The sequence below is a fragment of the Trachurus trachurus genome, assembly GCF_905171665.1.
Source record: "Trachurus trachurus genome assembly, chromosome: 13".
NCBI lineage: Eukaryota > Metazoa > Chordata > Actinopteri > Carangiformes > Carangidae > Trachurus > Trachurus trachurus.
In genome coordinates this window covers 1,794,308-1,815,792 of record NC_139892.1, presented here as the reverse complement: position 1 = coordinate 1,815,792, position 21,485 = coordinate 1,794,308, and positions in this window count along the sequence as shown.

Here is a 21,485-nt window from a genome sequence, read left to right as displayed (position 1 = left end):
GAGGTAATCATCAGTGTCTAACTAGAGGATAGATCAGAGGTAGTAATCAATGTCTGGATTATACATGTATATCAGTGGTGATCATCAAGGTCTAAATTGAATCTAACCTAACAATCCCTCCTTTCACACCTACTAGGTGTGAACTAATTAGGAAGAGAGTGGATTTTGAGTTCACACTCCAAATCAATGTCCACGTCAGGCAACACGTTCTCATCCTCCTCAGCCAACAAGGGCATCTGGTAGGGAGGAGGAAGATGTTCCCTGGACAAAGCAGCAGTGATCAAACGATTAATCAAAGTTCTAAGGCAGGGGATGCAGCAGCATCCACCAAAAACAAGAATGGCAGCAAACACTCCAACAGACATCATAACCGAGCCGATCAGGTGTTTCCATTTGCCAAAAACACCTGTCATCCAGTCATGGAAAGGACTCTCTACCCCAGCTCCTTCGGCCATCTTATCAGCCAATGCATTCAAGCCTTCTAGGGCTCTAGTTACAGAACCGTCGGGTGCAGTGTTGTTGGGGATGAAAGTACAACACACACCGTCAATCACAGCACAAACCCCTCCTTTCTCGGCCAAAAGCATGTCAAGGGCAACTCTGTTCTGCAGTGTCATTAATGAAGTCGCAGCCAGCTGTTCACTAAGGCCTCTAACGGCCTGTCGAGTGAGATTATTCAGACGCTGTGCATTGTAGTAGATGAAATTGAGTCTGTCAACATTCTTGTTAGTGGTAATCCAAGGGAGAATGGATTCAAACCCATTAGTAATTGGACTGGCAATTTTGAACTCATCTGGAACTCCCCTGGGGATCCCAATAGCATCAAAGTAAGTGGGATTGTCTTTAGCCAAATCAAAGTCAGGGATGGAGAGACCTCTCTTACGACGACGAGACATACTGAAGTGTGGATTTTGTTTCTGGCCATAGAGAGTAATGGGAACACCCAGTCTAACCAGGGTGCAAGTCCCTGACCAAAACTTGGGCAGAGTGTTACGTAGGGTTCCACTCCCACAATACCAGAACAGATCAGCACGAGCGACTCTCAAGGCACCCATGTCCAATCTGTCTGTCACATTAAGGGTCACATTACACCAATCAGAAGGGACATGTCCAACCCCGAAAGAACTAACTCTATTCAGACACGTGTATTCTCCTGCCATTGGTGTGAAGACTGGGGGAATAGTTTCAGTAGGAGCCAGAGGAAAAACATCAATAAGGGCGGAACAGCCACTAACATGAGGCTGCACATGCATCCGTATCATACATTCGAACCCCTCGGGGTCTGTGTAGGGGTGCAATGGAGCTGGGACTGTGTACAGGGTGGGTCTGGCTGAAGAACAAGCAATACAGTTAGTAAGGTTGGATTCAACAGCGTTGAAGTACATCCAATCTAGCCAAGCATTCACTTCCTTATACCCAGTCTCAAATGTAATTACCTTCTCTGGACTGTCCAAATTCACATAAGAAGTACGGCGATCAATTTTGGCATGGGAGGCTTCAGTTTTGTTAACCACAGTAATGCTGAACCAGCCCAGGGGATCTCCACCCTGTCCCTGGCTTCCTAAAACATACACATCACTATCACTGACTGCTGGTCTCTTCAGAATCAGAGTCATCGGATTGCATGTATTTACCCTACAGCCAACTGGGGCGGCACCTTTAACCAGAGACATTCGTTTCACCAGTGGATCAGGTCCAGCTGAAGCCTTTTTAGGAGTGTAACCCCATTTGCGTCGTCCAGAGTTAGTAATTACAAGTTGCCATCGACTACACTTCGCCCCCCATCCCCGTCTGGTAGTCTCAGACTCACACACATACTGCTCCGAGCCAGAGTAATGTGCGTGTGGTGCCCGACACCTGATTACAGAACATAGGTCAAAGCGGACCGCTCCCTCCTCCCCCTCAATGAATTTAAGATCTATAATGTCATCATAGGCCTCAGCGGCCGGAGATCTCTTAGCTCTAACCCGAGAGTCGTAAGTGGGGGTTTCAGGAGTTAGGTCAGGGTCAGTGGTGTCAGGGGCACTTGGGTGGGAGTGGCAGATCCATCTCCGTGCATCACTGTTATTAATTGTATAGTTGGCGCAATGCATGGACTTAGGGGTTGCAGGGCCTTTAGAAACAATCGTTCCACACCAAAGAATGGTGAGAACTATGCCCATAGAAATCAAGATGAGGATTACAGTAATACCACGAAGGTTGTTGAACCCCATCTGGCGGAAAGGGTGCCACACTATCGGTCGAACCATATTTGGTTATTCTGGTTTTGGTTTTGCAATAGTTGTGAACACAGGCGTATCTGGCCTAAAAGTCAGTCTGTAACACTTTTGGCACCTGTATCCAAGGTTTTCAAATCAGCTCTTGTCTCACTGAGAGAACGAGTTGGCGGTGGGGCGGGTACACAATGTGTCAGGTGGTGCCAATTTGCTCCTGCTTTTCCTTTTACTCGGACTGCGTGTGAGGTGTGCTCAATTACCTCGTACGGTCCTGTCCACCTGGGTTCAGACCACTTTCTCTTATGGACTTTCACCTGTACCCAATCTCCCACTTTCAAAACAGGAGTCTTTGTTGTCTTCTGGTCCGTTTCTTCTCCCACGTTCTGCACCTGTTTGCACAAAACTCTAGTCAGGGCAGTGAGGGCAGTCATATAGTCATCACAGTCAATTTCCCACAGGTCCAGGGTTGGGAGGTGACCTCCTTCTCTTGGTGGACCAGGCATTGGGCGACCAGTCAACAACTCATGAGGTGTCAAGTGTGTTTTGCCATGAGGTGAGCTCCTCATTGACATCAGAGCCAGCGGTAGGGCTTCAACCCACGAGAGTTTTGTGTCTGCACAGATCTTTGCAATTTTCCTTTTCAGAGTTTGGTTTGCTCTTTCCACAATACCCTGCGAGGCTGGATGGTAGACAGATCCAAACTTGTGTGTGATTCCCAGAGCCTTTTCGACTTCCTCCAGGTGTTTATTATTGAAATGGGTACCATTGTCAGATTTTATGGTTCGTGGAACACCATATCTGGGGATCAGTTCATTTTCCAACCATTTCACCACAGTCTTTGCATCTTCTCTTCTGCAGGGGATAGCTTCAACCCATTTGGAGAATCTGTCGACCATGACCAGCAGGTATCTGTACCCTTGTACTCGGTTTTCTGCTCCCATATCAGTGAAGTCGATGGTGATGTCTTTGAATGGGGCATCTGGAACCGGGAATTTTCCCATAGGGCATTTGTAGGTGGGTTTTGGGTTATGTTCATTGCAGACAGTACATTCAGTGATGTAGTTGTCCACTAGGCTTGTCATATGTGGATGCCACCACAAGATGTCAATGTTTTTCAGTGTGGTCTTTTTGCTCTCATGGGCTGGTCCATGAGCCTGTTTCAGCAGCAGCTGACACAACTTGGCGGGAGCCACAAGTCTTCCATCATGGGCTCTCCAGAGTCCCTCCTTTTGGGTGGCGCCTTTCTTTAACCACTCATTCTTCTCATATGCACCTGCCTTGTCTTGCATGTCTTTGATGTCTTCTTCAGTTAAATTTGGGAGTTGCACAGCAGCAACTGCCATCATTTGTCCTCGGTATCCTCCTGCTTCTTTGGCTGCAGCGTCAGCAGCTTCATTTCCTCTTGCTACGCTGGAGGAGCTCTTTTGATGTCCTTTGCATTTCATGACTGCTACCGCTTGTGGTAGAAGCACAGCTCTGATCAGTTCTTCTAGTTGTTCTTTGTGTCTCACAGGGGTGTTTGCTGTGGTCAGGAAACTTCTTCTCACCCACTGTGGTCCATCCACATGCACAGCTCCATGTGCGTAGGCGGAGTCAGTGTAGATGTTGACTCTTTGTTTTTCACTCAGTTGTAAAGCCCTGGTCAGAGCTATTACTTCAGCTAGTTGTGCTGATGCTGGTTGTGGTATGATTCCTTGTTCCAGTACTTCATGTCTGTTTCCAGTTTGTTTCACAACCGCATATGAAGCAACATTTCCTTGCTCTCCTTTGTAGCAGCAGCCATCGGTGTAAAGGATAAGGTCTGGTTCCTCCAGTGGCTTTGTCTGAAGGTCTGGCCTGAGTTTCACATCTTTTGCTGCGACTTCAGAGCAATTGTGTGGTAGATGTTCTTCTGTAGTCATGTTGTTGGCCAGATTGATTGCTTCTGTGTAGTAGGAGATGTGTGGCTGTGTCAGCGCAGTTGAGATTCTGATTTTCCTTGACGGGGAGAAAGTGAATGCACTGGAGTTGAGGAATGCTACCACTCCATGGTTGGTGTTGATCTTCATTGGATGGCACATTACCATGTGTTCTGTCTTTGTCACTGCTTTTGCTAAGGCGGCAAGATGTCGTGCACAGCCTCCTTGTCCAGTTTCCATGACATCCAATCTTGAACTGTGATACATCAAGACTCTCCTTTCTCCCTCCTTTTTCTGATAAAGGACGGCATTCACAATGCCATCCTTTTCAGAAACATCCAAGTGGAAAGGGGAAGTGTAGTCCGGACTTGTGAGCGAAGCTGCAGTTGAAAGGGCGCATTTAGTGTCAGTGAAAGCTCTTTCAGCCTCAGCAGTCCAGGCAAGAGTGGCGTTCAGGTTTCTGTTTCCTGCGGTTGATATAATGTCCCTCAAAGGTTGTGTCAGGTTGACGTAGTTAGGTACATGGTTTCTGCTGTAGCCAGTGAGGCCAAGGAAGGCCAACATGTGCTGCACGGTGACAGGTTTGCCATGGTTCAGAATGGTATTTCTTTGGCTGGTGGTGAGTGTGTGTCCTTCAGCAGAGATTTCTCTCCCCAAGAACGTGACAGTCCGTCTGCAAACCTGGATCTTCTCCTGCTTGACTTTATAACCGAGGGTCGCAACCTTGGTTAGGAGAGAATGTGTGGCTTGGAGACAAGTTTCCACAGTCGGTGCAGCCAACAGCAGGTCGTCAACATATTGAATGAGTACAACCTCCTCTGGCAGGGTCAAGTCCTGGAGACCAGTGCGAAGGGCGTCGTTGAACAGACCTGGGCTATCGCGAAATCCTTGCGGGAGCCGTAGATACGTAAACTGTTGATTTTTGTACGTAAAGGCGAAGATCTGTTGAGAGTCTGGAGTCAAAGGTAGGCAGAAAAAGGCGTTGGCCAAGTCTATGACTGTGAAGTACATGTGTGAAGGGGTTAGGTTCTGTAGAGCCAGATAGGGATCTGGAACAGGTAGAGCAGTTGGTGTTGTAGCGTCGTTGACAGCTCTGAAGTCCTGCACCATTCTCCATCCTTTTCCTTCACCTTTCGAGACTGGGAGAATGGGCGTGTTCCACGGTGATCGACAAGGGACCAGCACTCCAGCTTGTAGGAGTCCATCGATGGTGTCTGCAATTCCAGCTTCCTGTTCTGGTTTTAGGCGATATTGGGGTCTCCAGACAGGGTGTTGGTCCGGTAAGGGTGTGACCTGAACAGGATGGTTGGCGATGAGGCCGACGTCATATGGGCCTGTGGTCCACAGAGAGGATGGGACGTGAGCAATCAGCCTTGTGGTGTCGGGATGATCAGCTGAGTCGAGGCCATAACATCGTGACAGATCATTAACCTCCAGGACTGCTGATTCCGTGCTGGAAAACGATATCTTCCACATGTCTGCCTCCTCATTTCTGTAGAGTCGGGGATGATGTGCTGGAGTCCATTCCACCTGCAGGGCCTTCTTCACCATGGGCCCTAGTGACTTTGCTTCATGTCCTTTTCCGATGGCCAGTGTGACATGTGGCGCGGAGTGTGAATCAAGAATGTACCAGATGTTCTGTTCAGGAGTTAGCTGACAGTGGGCTGCAACTCCCTCCTTTCCAAGGTAGATGTCTCCAATGTCCAAGATCTCTGTTTGTCGTTCTCTGTCTTCAGCCCAGGCTTGTGAGTATTCTTCATCAGAAGTGATGATGAAGTTGTAGGTGCAGTGTAGGGGATCTGGCGGCTCTTTGAGCGTGAGCTTGGTTTGGATCCATGGCTTCCAGTCCATGTAGGCATACTGAACATGCGGCGTCTTTTCTCCAGTTGAAACCAGGCGTGACCAGAAGACTTCGGTTTGCTTATCAGTCAAACTCTGAGTGGGAGCCATGTAGAGTATTCTGGCCCTCGGGGTGAGTGTGTCGGAAGGGGGATGAATGATCAGTCCTCGGTCATCACATTGGATAGTGATCCCAAGTTTCGATAGTAAATCTCTTCCTAGTAGGTTCAGAGGACATTCAGGGGCGTAGAGAAACTGATGTGAAAGTTTTTGTTGGCCAAATTGTACAACCAATGGATTTGAAAATTTTTGCATCTGTGGTTTTCCTGAGTACCCGACAATGGTGATGGTCTGTGTTGATAGAGGCATGGGGGTGTTGATAGTTGATATCGCAGCTCCAGTATCAACCATCAGTTCAAACATTTCACCATTGATCCTGCAAGTCACCATTGGCTCAGCTCCAGATAGAAACAGCTGACTTGCAAGAGACTCAGGATCCCGTCAACATTGAGGTTGATAGTCTGGTTGGGCTTGGGTTGTCTGCGGCATCTGACGCGGAGAAGTTTGGCCACCTCTCCCTCCTCTGGAGAATCCATTCTGTTGTGGGGCTTGGCCTTGTGGGCAGTCCTTGATCCAATGTCCGAATTGGCCACATCCATGGCACTGTCCGTACGTACGCTGAGTACGGGATGGGTATGGTCTTCTGTGGAAACTTCTTCTCATTGTTGACCACTGGTTCTGGTGCTGATAGACTCCAGGGTTCTGTTGTGGGTAACCAACAGGAGGCTGTTGTAACTGGTAGACAGCTGTAGGGGTCGGTTGTGGGGGTTGGGGATACATCACAACAGGCTGCTGGGGCTGGGGCAGGGGGTAATTTTGAACATATTGCTGTGGCTGTGGTGGAGCCAGTGGTTGAGGGGGAGCTGGGACGTACTGCTGTGGTTGTGGCGGGGCTGGAGCGTACAGCTGGGGTGGAGCAACTGCTGGGGAAGCTGGTGGTTGCACTGGGGCCACTGGTACAGTCTGAGGGAGGGCAGGGGCTTGTACCTGGAGTTGGGCAGGGGCAGGGGGTGGTGAGGTTCCTTCAACAGGGGGAACCAGGGCAGTCGCAACCATCTGCTTTGCTTTGGGCTTCTCCTTCTGTTGGGCACTGGCTTCACGCATCTGCAGCTTGACCAAGGCGTTGGTGATACGTTCCATCTCAAGTTTTTCAGCAGATTGCTTTGAGCTGTAACGGTTGTACCAATGAACAACTGTCTCTCTCCATTTCTGTTCTGTCTCTCCCGCTAGTCCCACAATGTCGTCCAGTTTCTCTTTCACTGAATCAGGTAGGCCTCTCTGACACTGGTCTCTAAAGAAGGTAATTTGTTGGAAGCTGCTGTCATGTCTGGAGCCAGTGTTTTCTTCCCAAACTCTCTCTGCTCTTTTTATGTATTCCAGGATCTCCTCTTCGTCACGCATTTTCAGGGATCTCACAGTGAGCAAGTCTTGCGGTGTTGGGTAGGCGTTCCTCAATGAGTTCCACAAGAGGTTACGGTATTGGTTGAAGGGGGCATCATTGGGGAGATTTGCATTGATTCCAACTGCTCTCATCAGGCGAGTTGCATCAGATACCCCTTCAGCTCTGGCCAAGAGCCCTCTTATGTCTCCCAGACACAGAACTTCTCCAGCAGTGAGACTTTCAAACTGCCTTATCCATGGTCCTGCTCCACCTGTGAGGGTTGGCAGCTTTTCCACGAGTCCCTCCATGTCTCTGTGTTGAAAAGGAACGTAGACTGCCGCTCCATTTCCTCCGAGTCTGAGGGGATAGTTGCCAGGTCTAGGTTGAGGATGGCGGTCTCTTGGTCTGAGGCCGTATGGTGACCTGTGGGATGAGGAATCTGAACCGCGACAGTCTGGTGTACCTCGTGGAGCCTTGGAAGGAGCTAGTGGGGTAGCTGTCTCTCTTGGAATATAATCAGCATATTCACCAGTAAGGACACACATCCTCCTATACTCCCGTCGTTCTTCATCCTCTTCCTCATTTCCGTCACAGTCTAGGGGCCCTAGCTCCGAGTGGCCAGGGGCTCCCAGTTCTCCACCGGCTGATGGCAAGGTGTAACTGGGGGCAGGGGATCTCATGTCGCCAGGGCGTGCCATTGTTCCTGCACTGTCGTCATCTGGCAGTGGTTTTTGATCCGAACGGGAAACCTGCTGTCCCAGGCAGTCCATGTCCCATGGCTGAGCATCCATGAGATTTACGTCGGGCCTCTTGGGAGGTTGGGGTTCCACAGGACGCACATCGGCCCTCTTGGGAGGTTGAGGTTCCAGGGTAAGGCCTGCCAGTTTGTCTAGGATGACCTTTTGTGCTCTCAGTTGTTGATTCTGGGTTTGTATGACATTCACCAAATCTCCAACTGACTCCTCTTTCTTGTGGGGGAGGTATGTTAAAGCCTCAATGGAACGATCAGGGATATCCAAGAGACCAGAGTTCACCATCAGTGATCCAGCTGTGATGGGCACCAGAGGAGCTTGGAGTGGGATCTTTTGACGGTTGCCATCCCATGGTGCAGGTGCAGGAGCGTATGGTGGGGGCAGAGGGTGGGGGACATCTGTGGGCGCAGATCCTGGTAGTGTGGGATATAGGCCCACGTGTGTCATCCTGTTGAGCCCATCATCTCCATTTTTTCCCTTGTCATTGTCAGGCGTGGCTTCTTTGTCTGTTTTTGTTGTGTCTTTTTTAATTGCTTGTGACATGTGACCACAAATTGTAGTGATCGTCGTGGCTTTTTCCTTTAGCTTTTCAAGCGTCCTCTTCTTCCAGATTGGTTTCCCTCCTTTCTCCCAGGCTGCTTTGGCCTCTCTGTAGGCTGAGGGTGCATGGGATGACATGCATAGGACGGCGGCTGCGCTGGGGAGCGCTGTGGCTGGATCAGAAGCCAGGAATCCTTTAGCTATCCATCGTCCCCATTCCTTTGCCACTGTTGATCTCGCATCACGACCAGTTCCTCCTGCTGTTTGTGCTGCGTCTTCCATCTTTCTGATGATCCACTCTTTCAATTGTCCTTGGTTCTCAGGGGATGAATCCATGGCGACGTTATAGTAAAAGGTCAGGGTTTTGGAAGCAGGCTTCGGACTGAAAAGGTGAAGAAGATGGCCAATAATATTATCACTACGTAAACTGGGATAAGCCAAGTAAGTCTTCTTAGTGTATGTTCAATGTTTGTAATTGACTCCCAGTATTGTCGGACTAGGAGTATCTCAGCTGTTTCTTCTTGGTGGATCTGGACTAGGGCAGTCTGTGTTGGATCAGGTCCCAATTCTCCTTCTTCAACTTCTTCAATAACGCTCAAAGTGTCCAAGTTCACAGAGAGTCTCATCTGTCCAGAGTCGTCCTCTCACGGCAAAACACCTTGTTATCTGTAATAGTGTATTGTGATTTAGAAATAAGATTGTATGGGGCGACAAAAAAAAAAATTTTTTTTTTTTTTTTTTTAAGTAATTGGTAAGTAATCAATTAATAAATTAACTAACCTGTTATCATTATTTTAATATGCAAACCTCATGTCAGTTAATGGTCAGTCGTCAAATAGTTTTTTTTTTTTTTTTTTTTTTTTTAAAAGAATCATTATGTCCCTTTTTTTTTTTTTTTTTTTTTTTTTTTTTTTTAATTAATCAAAATAATTGATCAAATTACCTGTTGATCAATAATAAAATCACATAAATTTCAGTTTCCAAATCTTGTTTCAAGATAAATTTTCATTTATATAATTTTTTTTTTTTTTTTTTTTTTAATCAATGATTTAATTGTAATTTACCTGTAAGCAATAATTAATTAAACAATTGAACAGGCAAATTAGATTAGAATTAAAATATAGAATTCAATTATCAATTAAGCAATTTAGTTTCAGTGCAAGAAATTAACCAAACAATTAAATCAATTGGCAGATTAATTAATGCATCAATCAATCAGTTTTATACTGTGTCACAGTTGTCAAGGAATCAATCTTAATTGATTCCTCAATTAACGAGACACCACCAGCAAATCCACACCTCAGTCAGCCACCAATCATTTTACCAATCATCCAGGCAATGAACAGCAATGGGTTCACCAGATGCAATCGAATAATCAGTCGCCAGCGGTCATATCACAAAACAGTCAGCCAATCAGTCAGATACAGTCAAACAATCAATCACAAACAGTCAGTTCACACAACAGTCAGCCACTCAGTCAGATACATCATTCATTCCCACTGTGGAGCAGCTTAAAGTAGGGAAGTTGTTCTGCTATTTTGTAGTGTAATTATTTAACAAAGTTTTAATTGATGTAATCTAACCGGGACACAGTTAAGAATCTTGATTCAGGCTATTCATATTTTAAAAATATCTTTTGTTTTTACTTTATTGTTAATTATTCATTAACTTTTCATCTAGTTAGACAGCTGTAATTTCACTTGTATTTTATTACCAGATTTATATTAATGAGTTGTAACGTGATCACGTTTAAGTAGTTTCAAACGTAAAAGCCATGGTTTTATTAACAGATGTTTTATTATTTATGTTTTATTCATTCACAGTTTAATTGTAATAATCGCTTCCTAGTTTGTTGTTGTGTTTTAAGTAAATAAGTGTATGTTCTTTGTTGTGGCTTTAATTGATTTAAACACCTACTCGTGTCCACCAGATGGTGACAGAGTGCTCAGTTTTAAATTTGGTATTCAGAATTTTTTTTTTTTTTTTTTTTTTTTTTTTTTTTTTTTTTTTTTAGTTGTCGCTCCCCTGGAAGTACACTAGAGGGAGCCAATGGTTCTGGAAAAAAATTTTAGTTGCAACTTTTTGTTTCAGACACCAGAGGGGGCCAAATTGTCGTACTGCAGTACATTATTTAAGTCAGACCAGCAATTGTCAAGTGCGCATGTCAACAATGAAACGCATTTTCACACTGAACCATGGTTTTCAGGACAGAACAAACCTGGAGTCATAGGGATTTTACTTACAATGACCCAAACGCACCACTCAACCCAACTCGAAAGTTACTTTTTAAATGAGTGACGTTCATCACTGAAACAACACACACGGCATACATCATTCCATCAAAACGCAGCTCAGCCCCTCTGAAACCCCTTCAGAGGCCGCGGACAGCTTCAGACTCTCCCGTGGCTCCAGGCAGTAATTATCACCACATGCTCAAACACACACACACAACATGAGCATCAGCCCTCAGTCAATGGGAGGTCAACAACCACGCTCCAACTTTTACGGCAGCGGGCCTCTTTATCTACTGTCAGCCTCCAGAGCCACAAGGAAGAACAGCAGTACTGTTTTGTTGAAGAGTCATTAATGTTTATACCAGGTCAACACAGCTGGAGAACAAAAACGCCATTGTCAGCAACTTTAGTGGTTTCTCAGTCGACAAAACCACACATCAGTCAGGTTACACCAGGAACACAGAAACGCTCCTGTCGACAAACCCTCCACGGATTCTCAGTCGACAGAATCACACATCAGACACTGCAAATGTTATCAGACACTTAATGCAAGCATTATTCAACCATTACTCAGCCGAACCGAATGATACTCTTAGCTTTTTTATGGACCCCTCCTCCAACGGAATTTCAACCAGTGTCATAAATAAGTAAATACAAACAATTGTCGGCCAAATCAGACATCACACTTTTAACTTTTATGGGCCCTTCCCCCAACGGGATTTCAACCAGTACGAATAAACAAACTTTAAAAATGTTTTTATGGGTCCTTCCCCCAACGGAATCTTCAACCAGTACAAATAACCAAACCTTTAAAAATGTTTTTATGGGTCCTTCCCCCAACGGAATCTTCAACCAGTACAAATAACCAAACCTTTAAAAATGTTTTTATGGGTCCTTCCCCCAACGGAATTTCAACCAGTAACACATTTAATGATCCAACTTATGCATTTAGTCAATCATTTTCATCATTAACATTTAACACTTATTATTAAATTTTATGACACTTCACCTTACCTCCTCCTCACTCACAAAATTTAGAATATTCAATATGCAGAATTTGGTTTTATTCTTACAACAGGTTTCTGCTTACCTTATCCTTGGGGCCCCTGTGAGTGGTGAGGAGTCTGGAGAAGTGGCTCCGGTGGCGGCAAAGGCTGGCAGGCCGCCTGTCCCGGTCTTCAATCTCTAGGTCTCTTCTCAAATCACGTCGGGGTCACCAAAATTTGTTGCGGTAAAAAGAGGAAAACAACAAATGCGTGTTCGTTGATTTGAGAGAGGACAGACAACGACGTTCTAGTTGACCATTTATTAAAGTTGGATCATCAAAAGACTTGTACAAGGATCTTCACTGTTAAGGAAATCGCAGTCTGCAAGCAGTTAGCTGCAATCACCCGCCCAGAGAAGAATGACGAGAAAACGTCACAATGCTCTTAATATACTTCGCACTATGTGTGTGTGTAATTAATTTCTATTGGTTAAAACTGATGGGGAGGAACTTTGGTTTAAACTTAGTTCTCCCTTTGTTGGTGCACGGGCTGGTCCCAGCCCCTTGGCACACGAACCATCCAATCTTCTGGAGACAGCACCCTGAAAGAGAAGAGCCCTCCCTACTCTGCTTTGGGCCTCTCGTGGGTATAAGCATCCTGCTCTCTTATCTTCCCCCAAGGACACCTGCCTACGTCTTGCTCCCTGTTTGTATCATCTCCTCGTGTTGGATGATCATAAATTTGTTACAAGAGGGAGAGCAGAATGAATAGGTCTACTGATGAGCAACATACTGAAGTTACCCTTTAACCTTGAGAGAGCCCAAGCTGAACGATTCTCACGAAAACAACTTGTTAAATTATGACTTTAATAAGCAGAGCTGACAAGAGTGGTAAGACTAAGCTTGAACAACACTAGTGTTCTGCCTGCCAGATGATCAACTTAGAAAATGCATATTCCTTTAACATACTTGATAAAAAGATTATCTAAAGAAGAAACATAAGATGATCTAATGTATTTAATATAATTAGTACTTGTTAGACAGATTAACTAAAGAGGAAACATATGAAGATCTAATATATTTTAATAAGATGAGTGTATGTGTGCACTTTTAAACTCCTGGCCTTCTGACCTCCACTTGCTTCTTCCTCACTATGCCTTCCAGGAAGCTACAGCTCAATCAACACATTCACTTATGCTACACAGTCGACAAAAGGTTAGTCTATAAGAGGAATGCATGTGATACATGCTAAAGAGGGATACATGTGGTGTACAATCAGTTCTGTGTTCACTTAGATCAGGGTCAAGTGTAGGGTAATCTCAGTGTTCTTTAATGCATTTCTAATTGTACGTGTTTCTCAATCAACGAGGTAGTATGTGTATGGCAGAACAGCAAAATAGATCAGAGGTATTGATTAATGTCTAGATTATATATTAGAGGTAATCATCAGTGTCTGAATAAGAGATCAGAGGTAGAGGTAATCATCAGTGTCTAACTAGAGGATAGATCAGAGGTAGTAATCAATGTCTGGATTATACATGTATATCAGTGGTGATCATCAAGGTCTAAATTGAATCTAACCTAACAACATCCACAATAATGAGTCATTCGGAGAGTTAGAAAATGTTTTTATTATTTATTAACCAGAAAACACATGACACATCCACATCCATGATCATTCATAAACTTTAAGTACAGTAAGTAGCCTACTGTAAGTGAGCACTGTTACCCCTCCTTAGTCTGCACCTACACTGTACTTGTCTTAGAGTTACCCAGTAACTAGAGGGTAACGGGCTGTATTATAAAGTAATGGCTGTTACTCCCTCCTTAGTCTGCAACTACACAGTAGTTGTCATGGGGGTCCGCCCGCTATTCAGACATCCCGCTATTACGACATCCCTCTATCTAGACATGCCGGTAGTCCGACACTTTTTGATACCGCTATTCCGACATATCGTCTTTTTTTTTCTTTTTTTCTTTCTTTTTTTTTTTTTTTTTTTTTTTTTACAGCTGCGATACCCAGGCTCGTCTCTCTCTCTCTTTTCTTTTCAGCATGCCTATCACTGGTTTGATGAGGGAGTGATGTTCTTAATCTCAACAACTAAACTATCAAGTCACAAACAAAACTGACACACATGATAAACAAACAGAACTATGCTGCAGTTTGTTTGTCAAGTTAACCTGTCACCTTCAGCACCACGGACAGCGCCGCGGATGAGCCGCGGATGAGCGGCTTAGGGCCTGGGGCCTCATTTATCAAAACTGTAAGTAAGCAGTGTAAAACTGCTGCTACTAATTTTTTTGCTTAGGCCTAAGGCGAAAAGACACCCAAAATATTTACACCTTTTTCAGATCTATGAAACTGCGTGCACAACTCTCCACAATTTCTCTTTCATAAATCAAACTGGATCCAAGAATGGAACGTGAACACACCTCCGCCCCCGGAATGCCTATGCAACCATATGGTCAGCACGTGCATATTAATTAGCCATGTGCGCTCTGTGGAGCGGCAACAAAGTGACAACAAAGTGACAACTAAGACAAGGAGGATGGGGGAAAGAAACAAGATACACGGCATCCGGCAATAAATCAGTCAGAAAAAATGATCTTGCATTTTAATAAGCTACAATAAAAACAAAAACCTCCCAAATCTCAGCTGCCTGTGTGTTTTTAAACTTGGAGGGTTTGTTTTTTCTTCTCTAATAGGCCTATGTATTTGTGTATGAGAAACAGATGAAAAAAAAAAAAATCAGAAGGACACGTCTGACTATAAGGTAATCAATCAATGTCGGAAAAGCGGAATGTTTGAAAAATAGTAAAGTGCCGCTACTCCGACAATGAAAAAAAAAAATGTCGGAATAGTGGGACGCTTGAAAAATAATGTTAATGCTGCTATTCCGACAATTGGAAGTCAATGTCGAAATAGCGGCATGTCGGAATAGCAGCATGTAACCGTTGTCATGCACCTACACTGTACTTGTCTTAGAGTTACCCAGTAACTAGAGGGTAACGGGCTGTATTATAAAGTAATGGCTGTTACTCCCTCCTTAGGCTGCACCTACAGTCTAATACCACTGTAATTACTGTCCAAGTAGAGCCAGTGAGTTAGAACACAGTCAGCCTACTTAAATGTGTCACGAGATAACATCATCTGAAAGTACAGTAATATAAAGACAAAACTAACTTCAGTGTCCCTGAAAACATTAAATAACATATTTCTAATGGCTTTTGTTATTAACATTTATGTTCAGTGTTGAACCTTTATTGAGATCCGTTTGGTCCTAAGTCTAAAATAATCAGTGAAGTCAGTTTCATTTGACAAATGTGCTTTCTAAGTTAGAAGTCAAGTGGAAAAGATCATTGTGATACTACTATCACACTAGATTGTGACACCCAGTGATGGAGATGGAAGAATGTATGGGCTCCTCCGGTTAAAAGGTTATCTTGATCCAAGTCCTTGGGTCAAGGCTGAGATGAGGGTCATGGGTGGCTCGCCATCTCCCTCGTCAGGTAGAAACTCAAGTTGTAATTTTCCACAGGATCTCCAAAAGAAAATCATCACCTGTGCAGAAAGAGAGGTATTATTATGTAGCATCATCAACTGCATTTTCTTTGTGTGGTCATTATCATTATCACGTGAATACATCGCAGTAACAAAAAGTGAGATTCAAGCCCTAACAAGTGAATTGTATTGATACTACTGGTAGGCTATTTAATTTTAAACTACAAAGTTATTGTTTTTAAACATTCTTAACTTTTTGACTATGGATAACAAAACATATTTCGAACATGTAGGCTACACAGTGTTACACTTGGCTATTCATTGTCAAATAACAGTTATGACCCAACTATAATGATGCTGTGTAATGCACAGTGTGGTTCTCCAGCTGCACCATGGAGGAAAGGAGAGAGGCTGAGGAACCGAGCCGAAAAAATCAGGTCTGACATGACACACCCAGGACAATGTCTGTTTGACACCCTCCCCTCTGGCAGACTCAGTATCATGAGGGCACGAACTGATCGCCTGAGAAACAGCTTCTTCCCCAGGGCAGTGAAAGCCCTGCTGGAAGCCTGAGATGGACTGTGGCAACACATTGACACACTGCACTTTATATTATATATGTTTTCTTGTTTTTATTGTTGTTATTATTTATTGCTTAGGCTTTTAGGATGAATTATTATTATTATTAACATTATTTTAAATGCTGCTATTATCTGGGAATGCCTCAAATGGAAATTTCGTTGTATGATATACAATGACAATAAAAGCATCTTAAAGGATAATTTCCGTTTTTTACAACCTGGACCTTATTTCTAGCATAAAATAAGATCATTTTACTCACCCAGAAACTTTGGTGTCATTTGGAGTTGTTTTGACGAAATTAGCCCCAGTGGAGCGGTGCGTATATCCGTATAATGCGAGAACACGGGGCACGCAATGCAGCCTCTAAATAACACATTATCCGCTGCAAAACTCGTTCATTTCGCCAATATTTTGTTATGATACACACTAGAGTTGAGCCGGATACTCGGCTAAAACGAGTATCCGGTACGGATAGAGCACTTTTGCCGAGTACGAGTATTATACGAGTAATACGAGTCAATATCTGTGCTCGGAAAAAAAAAAAAAATTGAATGAAAATCCTCATTGGGTAGCTGACTGTGTCAGCGTTCTGTGATAGGCTACAGCCCCTCCCCTACACACATGCAGGTGTGTTGCTGTGTCCCGCTCTGATCACACACACAGAACAGCTGACAGCTGTCTGTCTCTCCCTCAGTCACTCAGGTTCGCCGGTTTTTTCCCTTAACGTTCAGCTTCAGCTTTGTTATTAGGCCTACTTCAGTTACTTACTTATGAACCAGTAGAGTTCTGGTAAACGTGGGTTTGTTCAGACGTGGTGCCGACTCGCGTTGCGTCTCTGCCTGTCGGAGATTTTTTTTTTTTTTCACACACGCTCTCCCTCCCTCCGCCGTTCGTCGGAGTTTTTTTTTTTTTAAACCGTCAGCTGGCGCTAACCAGTTCACGCACTGAGTGTCTGACACTTTCTTGCTGTATTTCTTTAAAAAAAATAGTAGTGGTATAAATAATAGGCCTATTACAAATTAAGCTACACACACACACACACACACACACACACACACACACACACACACACACACACACACACACACACACACACACACACACTCTCTCTCTCTCCCCTCTCCCTCTCTCTCTCCCCCCTCCTCCCTCTCTCATGATCAGTGAATACAGAATTATACAGAATAATGAGTGATACACAGAGAGTAGCTGACATTCAGCTGTCTCTGTCTCTCTCTTACTCACACACTCACACACACCTGGTGTGGAAATAAAATAAAATAAAAAAATCAAATTAAAGTAAAAAAAAAAGAAAGTTATGTTGAGTATGAAAACTCTTGTTCATTACATTTTACTTAATAATTGCAACCACATGTGTTGTATTCATTGTTGCAAAACTTGTTGTGTAAACGAATAGTTTGTTTGCTATCATGATCAAAACCATTGATCTGAAGCTCAATGCTGATGCTGTCCTGTAAACAGTTTTCTAATCAGCAATAAATATAACAATTTCTGATCAATCCATATCAATTGCATGCTTAAAATAACATACCGGTTAAAGCCCTGCCCATTTCAAGACAACCCGACCCACTTCTGGGTTAAACCCCGCCCACTTCCGGTTTAGGCCCCGCCCACTCCGAGTACAGATACAGATACAGATAATTCATATGGTTAACAGATACAGATACAGATACAGATAATGCTGTACTCGCTCATCCCTAATACACACCCTCCGAGCCCGTGGTGGCATGTTATCAACATGCTGCGCCTGTAGGTTGACTACTAACCTCCGACCTGGATGATGTCATCTCCGACCGCTGCCCGGCGCGGCTAACTTGCTACGGCTAATGCTATGGTTCGTTTCTGCGTGTTTCTGACTTGTCAGAACAAAATGAGCAGCTGGATGAAGTTCAGCTTCCACAGGCTTCCCCTCCTCAACCTGGACTCACTAAAGCTCCGGCTAGTTGAGATAAAAATGGACCCGAATGCCGAAGCAGAATGATTATTATCAGAATGAGCCGGGCAGCGGTCGGAGATGACATCATCCAGGTCGGAGGTCAGTAGTCAACCTACAGGCGCAGCATGTTGATAACATGCCACCACGGGCTCGGAGGGGAATATCACTAGTGTATCATAACAAAATATTGGCGAATTGAACGAGTTTTGCGGCGGATAATGTGATAAATTGGAGGCTGCATTGGGTGCCCCGTGCTCTCGCATTATACGGATATACGCGCTGCTCCACTGGGGCTAATTTCGTCAAAACAACTCCAAATGACACCAAAGTTTATGGGTGAGTAAAATGATTGTATTTTATGCTAGAAATAAGGTCCAGGTTGTAAAAAAACGGAAATTATCCTTTAATCTTACAGTACACTCACACAAATACAAAATACAAGGGGCCTCGAGACGAAACAAATGCAGCACGTAGGTTACGGGTAGGTGGTGAACCGAACAGTAACCAATGCCAAGTGTAGCCTATGGGAAACACACACACACAACTGGCGTCTTCTGGAGCACAAGCTAACATCGCTAGCAGCGTTAGCATCAACTCACCACGACGTTGATAAACGAACTCAGGTCCTCGGTCCCTCCCTCGCGTCCCCTGCGATTTTAAATGGGAGTGTTATCTTTGTGTTTACAGCTTCAGTCCTCAACGTAGACATTGTGTAACGTTAATTTCACTTGTTTCCCTCCGTAGTCTAAGCGGCGGCTGCGCCTCAGCTGCTCTATGATCCACGGCCTCGCCAAGGGGTGGTACTTCCTGGCTTAACCAATGTGAAATGTGCACCCACTGTTTGACCAATGACTGCTGGTCTAAGCAGAGCGGCAGTGACTGACACCTTGTTTGATCAATGACACTATCCAGAGCGATCTAGTGCTTGACAGTTAAAAACGTAAAGACAAACAAACATTCAAGCAACCTTAAGACAACTGAGGGGATTATAAAGGAATTTTGTAATAAATTAACTCAGGGCTACCTAACAATGTCAAACATTACATGAACTATGTCCCTCTGATGGCACAGCAAGGGATCCGGGATTATGTGGTCTGTTCAGTTCACTTTTGTGTCACAAAATAATACTGTGCAACATGTCATCATCACACAGTCTTAGCATAAAATAAGAAAAATATAACATATTTATATTCAACATTTTATTTTGAAACACACAGAACTGTCCAGCAAAACAATGACAGAACTTTTATAATTAAACAATTTAAAAAACAATAAAACAAGAACAAGAACAATTATTTATAGTTTTGTTATTTCTTTTTATCATCCATATTAATTCTATGCCTTCTTCCTTCTCTTTTCCTTCTTTCTTTTTTCCTCCTCTGACATATTTATAATTAACAAACATGTAGCACAACGAAAGAACAAAGATACAACTTCTTATCATTTTTACAAAATAATAACAATAACAAAAACCAGGTAACTTAAATTAAAATGCCGCAACAAAAAAAAGGCAAACTAAAACCGCCACGAAAGTGGAAGGAGCTCTTTTTTTTTTTTTTAAGATTCTTTATTTTGTCCTGGAGCTCCAGACATCCGTGGACAAAGGTCCAGAGCTGCTGGCAGTAAGATTTTAATGTTGTCCCCTCAGTGTGTTGGGGGGCAGTCCACTCCTCCCCTTGAGAGGCAATATCCACCTGTAAACACAATTATTTAAGTATATTACCATATAACAACTGCTTTATGTACATGTGGCAAGTGGAGCGTGTAACAATTTACCGACAACGTCACCTGGGGAGTTTCACCCCAGGAGATAGTTATAGATATTCTTAAAGGAAAATGGTTAATACCTTTCTCTCGTATATAAGGTCCTCACAGGTTCGATAATAAACAAAAGAGTTAACTGTTGCTCGCCAAAACGAAATAAACAAATAACTACAAAATAAATCTTTTCACAATAATGAATAAACTAAACAAAATTCCTAAAACAACAATCAAGCCCTGACACCAGCTCCGTGAGGAGCGTATCAATCACTCCGTCGTAGCTCAGGAGAGCCGAGGAGTCAGAGCAATTCTAGTGAGCCAAAACAGCAGTGGGTCCAGGAGATGGTGGCTTTAACAGTTTTTGGGCCTCACCAGCAGGGCATTACGGAGCACCGGGAGGCGTAGTCTAGGACAACAGAGCAGGACAATACAATCAGCCGGGAGCGGCGGAACAGACTGAAACGAGGGGCGGACAACGCCAACTTACCACGTGGAGACAGAGCAACAACACCGAAAGGCTTCCAGCAGGGCGAACCAGCCCCGTGGCCCCAGCAGTCCGCCACACTGCAGCAGAAACAACCATGTCACAGAACAATCGGCATGTGAATAAAAAGAGAAAGCAGCGGTGTGCTCTGACGCGCCTTACCTGTGCGCTGAAGGAGCAAGCGTGCGTCTTTTCTGGCACCACGCCAGAGACGCTCCAATGCCGGCACAGCCAAACGGCTTCACCAATACTAACACCAGCAGCACGCCACACTGCAGCAGAAACAATCAGATCACCAAACAGTCGGCAGATGAGTGGAAGAGAAAGCAGCGGTGCGCATCAATGCGCCTTACCTGTGCGCTTAAGGAAATAGCGTGCCTCTCCTGGCAACACGCCAGAGACGCTTCTCTGCCGATGCAGCCACGCGGCTTCACAACGCCAACCCCAGCTCCGCTACACCAGGCCACAGCCACCACCACGGACGAGCGGAACAGGAAGAGAGAGAGCGCGCCAGGTAGAACCAGACTCCTATATAGAGGTGTGTTCCCCGCCCATAAATCAGTGCACCAGAACAACACAGCGCCCCACTGTGAGGAGGAGTGAGCCGTGCTCCGGCCACATGTAGCAAAACGTGGTGTACACTGGTGCTTAAAGTGATTAAACTGGCAGAACACTAGACGGAGGATTGAGAAAGTCTAACACAACACAGCAACAGTGCAGCAGGCACAGGCAGGAAATGACGTAACGAGCTCACTGTAAGTCTCGAGGAGTCTCTACAACAGTTTAACATTCAACAATTCATTGTTTTAAGTACTGGCACTAAATGTAATTTATGTAATGTAAAATAAAATTAATAAGTATTGACAGTGTATAAAAAAAATGCAAAGAATGTTCACATAAAATCCATAACTCCCTACATGTTTTGTACCAGAGATGTTCTTGTACCCATACATTTTTCAACTATTATGACCACATTTCATTTCATAGTCCTGTACAGTATAGTGTGTGTGTATAGTGTGTATAGTACTCATAGCCCTGTTCGTATGGTTTGTAAAAGGCTCTCACTGCAGTCTACAATACATGTTGTGTTCGGGAAGTTCTCCTTAAATGATGGAGGCATGGTTGCACGAATGGTTTCTCTTGGAAGCCATGGGATTAGAGGTCGCAGAACTTCCTCCAGTTTATCAATCCAGTGCGAGATTATTTTGCTAGCCATGCTTACAGAAATGTGAAACTGTCTGCTCAGATCACCTAATACATGATTGGTCTTTAACTTCATAATTGTCATGAGAACCTG